Source organism: Phyllostomus hastatus, unplaced genomic scaffold (assembly GCF_019186645.2).
Source record: "Phyllostomus hastatus isolate PE091 unplaced genomic scaffold, TTU_PhHast_1.1 phas_contig_209, whole genome shotgun sequence".
NCBI lineage: Eukaryota > Metazoa > Chordata > Mammalia > Chiroptera > Phyllostomidae > Phyllostomus > Phyllostomus hastatus.
The window spans coordinates 1,667,505-1,672,028 of record NW_025333735.1 but is presented as its reverse complement, the minus strand read 5'-3'; the positions used below and the strand labels follow the sequence as shown (position 1 = coordinate 1,672,028).

The 4,524-nt window shown below is 43.0% G+C and overlaps 1 pseudogene; it reads right to left on the bottom strand.

The window, feature by feature from the left end:
* Positions 1-324: 324 nt before the first annotated feature.
* Positions 325-1,136, bottom strand: LOC123816395 (annotated as a pseudogene).
* Between the last annotated feature and the right edge of the window lie 3,388 nt (positions 1,137-4,524).

Here is a 4,524-nt window from a genome sequence, read left to right as displayed (position 1 = left end):
AATAGAAATAAATTAATCTCAGTCACCAGCCTACTTTCATCAAAAGAGAATATTCTCAGTCTGTTAAGGTAAAATGGGTTATTTTTTAATTTTTAATTTTTTGGAATTTAACAAATATTTACTGAGTGCCTACCATGAACTAGATATTGTTCTAGGTACTTGGGATCCAGCAGAGAACAGAAGAAAGGTTCCTGCCCTCTGGGAGCTTACAGTCCAGCATTTACGGCCCCTTTGCCTGCACGCCGTCTGCGACCCTGGGCAAGTCACGGCACCTCTCTCCTCAGCTCTCGGATGTGGGAATAAGCAGGCCCCACCCAGATGTACCTAACGTGTCTGGTGCTCTGTAGATACCAAACACACACCACACCCAACCCACCACTCGGACAGTAGGTCAGCCTGGAAGTTGACTTTGAATAATAAAGTACAAGCGGGAAGGACAGAGGGAGTGAAGCCGGTGATTTGCTGCGCCGCTGCTCTAGGGCCTGGGCTGGCTACACAAACTAAATGCTGCTGCTGCAGCTGCTTCTTGGTGGCTGCCTTGCTGGCAAGATCCTTGGCCTTCTCTGTAGCTACCAATGCCACCTCCTTTGCCTTCTCCTTGGCTTCCTTGGCTGCCTCAGCAATGGGTTTGGAAGGGGCCTCACCTTGCAGCTTAGCCAACATGTATTTAAATCCCTTCATTGTCTCGGTCACATTGCTTTTGAACTGGGTGAGACCAAATTCCTGGAAAGCTCTGGAGATGCCACACAAGCTGGAGGACTCAAGCTTCTCGGTGGATTTCCGCCCATCCTCACACAGTGAACACATGTCCCTCCGCCACCATCAGCTGGGTGTGGTCGATGTTCCAAGTGAAAGTGGTCACGGTCTCCTCTGCGGAATCCTACAGGATGTACACCTAGTGAGCAACACTGGCGGGAACAGTCGCTTGGCCCCGCGGCCCAGCAGGGCAACCTGTTGGTCTTTGTCAGGAGTGATCTCTGGGACAGGACCTTCTAGTCAGGGGTCACCTTCTGGTGCATTATCTCTTCTGCCAAGCCAAGTTTGCTACAGGGATTAAGGTACTGCTGCCAGAAGGCAGCAAACACTTGATTCCAGGAACTGTGGAGCACACACTGGCCCAGCAAATACTCCACCATCAGCCGCGCTGGGGAGAGAGCAGCACCCATGCAGGCTCGGGGATGCAGCGTCAGGGTGGGGCTGGGCGGAGGGACACGCAGAAATGGATCTTTCTTTTCTTCATTTCTTTTTCAATCATACTTCTCATTAATTTAACCGGTCTTTTAAATATAAAGACTCATGTATTGCCTTCAGTTCAGAGAACTTTTCTTGTATTGTGTCTTTGGTTATCTCCTCCCTTCTGTTTGTCTGTCTTATACTTTGAGACTTCCCATTACTCCGTTACCCCATAAATCTCTCCTTTTTCCTCATATTTGCTATCTTATCTTTTTGTGCATATTTTGAGAGATTTCTTGGAGTTTGCTACATTTCCATTTGTTATTTATGACACATTCAATTATGCAGATTGTCCACTGAATTTCTTATTTAGACATTATGATTCAGACATGCTTTTCTAGTTCAAGAATCCGTTTTTTTTTCTTTGAGCATTTAAGAAAAATAGCACCTTGTGTTTGGTTGTTGGATTCATTGTTCTCTTGAACCTTTCTAAAAGTAATTACAATTTTAAACAAAGTTATCTTCTCTTTTCAGAATACATAATCTCTGTTTTTTGGGAGGTAAATTGCTTCCCCTTTTTTTCATAATTTCCTTAAATATTTAGTAATCCTTTGGCTGTGTCCCCATATACAGTCTTAGGACTCTATGAGTCCTTTAAGAGTTTTTAAAAGTTGTTTTTCACATTAATGATAATCTTTTAAAATATCAGTTGCAGTTTCTGAAGCACCCCATGTGGCAAGCAATGTCAGAACCTTCATTTGCATTTGTGTTTTTCCTATGGCATCCGTGTCTCCTGTTGCCCAAGTAACACGAGAACCCTCTGCGTGGGTGACAACTGGCATGGGCAGACTGGTCTGGGGCAGCAGGGTGGGCACGGGGCGGTATCCGGTCTTCACACGGTGCCTAGGCTCCAGTTTGAGAAATGAGGCTTCACTGTGTCTCACTCATGGGAAGTTGACTGTGCAATTTATTACTCAAACTGGGACATTTTTGCGCATGAAAGGAAAACTGTTAATAATTGTGTGGGGATTATAACATAAGGAACTCTCTGGGCAATCCAGGATGGCTGGCTATTCTTTTCAAGCTGAGAAGCTTTCTTCTTCCAGCTGTCACTTTGGCAGCTGTGACAGAAGTCCTGAGTTGTCTCTGGCTGGTATCTGCTCCTACTGTGCGCAGTATCCAGTCCAAGTAAAGGATCACTCTCCAGGCAGAGTGCTCTCGTTCTCCAGGGAATTTTCTCTAGGCATCACCCAGAAGGCAACAGCCACTAATTGTTAGCTGATCTGCAGGAATGGGGCGGGGGAGGAGGATTGCCTCATTGGTTCAGCTGTTCCAAATGTAGTTATTTTAATTAATTACTCTCATGATTTCTCACTCCCCACCCTGCCATCTCCCCGACCCCTCCAGCTTTGCATTTGTTGACTCTGAGTTTGGAACTTGTCCAGGACTTCCTTGCAGCCTCCTCAGTTCTCAATTCACCATCATTCTAGTTTCATGAGCTTTCTGTCTTCCAGAAGTGCCTTCATTTCTGGTCCACTGATGCAGCATTCTACTGTAATGAACAGTTTTGGTTTCATTACTTTAAAGCACCTCTTTTCTATCATTTCTTTAGGATCTTGGGAGGAAGGAGAGGTAGGCATCTGTGCTCAGGCCACCATCATGAACCAGATCTTCGTGTCCTACGATTTTGAATTTCAACTTGAGTACAGATATATTTGCTCTCCTTGGCTATATACAGCACTTCAAAGTAAACAATAAAGTAGCACTGGAAGGCCCTAGTTAAGAGCTACCTCTTTTTTATTCTGTCTTCTCTTTCCCTAAATAAACTTCTAACCCAATATGTTATGAAGGTATCAATTCTCAAGAGAAAATGTTCTTAACTACACCTCCATTCACTCTCTAGTTCACTGTCTTTAAAGATCATACCTATCCTGAATCAAAGGGGGAATAATTAAGTGGTTTAAAATAGCAAGCTGTTTCCTCGCATGTCCTTCAGACATGTAAGGAAAGAGTAAGAAATTGAAAAAAACTAAGTATATGTTGAGAAACTACCACAGTTTGGGGCTAAGTTGTGTAGGGAATACAAACAAGTATAACATGAGATTTTTGTCCTCCATACACTCATTACCCAGCAGAGTTGAAAATATATGCAGGGGAAGTTTGGAGACAACGGAAACTAGGTCACACCATTCAGAACCTATGTGTCAGGTCCAGAGGCCAACCCTCCAGGGTCGCGATTTCATGGTCTAAGAGCTCTCTGTAGGCCTGGAGGCTCATGGAAGGTAGCTCAAGGCTGTGAGACAGACTCTGACCTTTGAAGAAAGAGGAGGAGCTGGACTGGTGGAGGAGAGAGGCTGAACAACCTATGCAAAGAGGATGCTGTGGCCAAGAGCCTGGAGGCTTTTGTGTGCCCTGTTTGGTTTGTGGCTTGCTTAGGTGAGCATAGATCATCCATGTTGTATCAGGGAGGGTAAAGGTTAACAAGGAAGAGGGCTGGGACCTTGCAAAAGTTCTGGAATGTGGGCTAAGATATTTGAATTTTAGCCTAGGCAGAAGATTTTGAGGAGGAGTACACGATTAGGGTTGTTTCTGAGAAGGCTACAATGTGTTTAAGAAATGTTTATGAATCAAGGTTGTGAAGAATGGGAGGAGAAGGATAGTGTACCAACCAGATAGAATGATAGCTAATAGTTAATTCTATTAATGGTATTAATAAAAAAAGTTACCAACTTAGGTTATAATATTAACAGGAAACTTTGGGAAGTAAAATAGATGAAGTATCAGCAATTACTTAGCAGCAAGATTCTCTTATAGGTAAGTCAAAAATTTTATTGAATTTAAGAATTAAAATAAACTTTCGAGTTTATCATGATTGCCTGAACACTTTAAGACTAAGGAACATGGATTTGTCCCATCATATCCGAGAGGGACTCTAAAGGAACTTATTCCTGAAAAAAGGTTGTGTGTGTGTGTGTATTTGGTCTAATTATTTAATAATTATTTAGTTGGGTATGACCACCGTATTTGCTATGTTATGGTGCCTTGTTTATTAGAAGAAAATAGGCTTTTGGCAGATGACAGGAAAATGGGTAAGGTCCACATTTTAAAATGGATCTTAAAAACTTTGTTGTTTACCTTAATTACAGAACCTATAAAGAGATAGAGGAACTTGATCATTATCAATTAAGTAGTTCTGGAATGAAGATAAGGGTTCTGTCTCTGAAAGCCAAGATCTCATCAGCTGTGGATTTGTAAAATTAGGTTTGTGCAAACTCCAGATGGGTTGATATCCTTTGCTCCGAGGAGATTTCATGGAGATGAAGATAGGGTTCTCCTCCTTGAGGGGCTTGC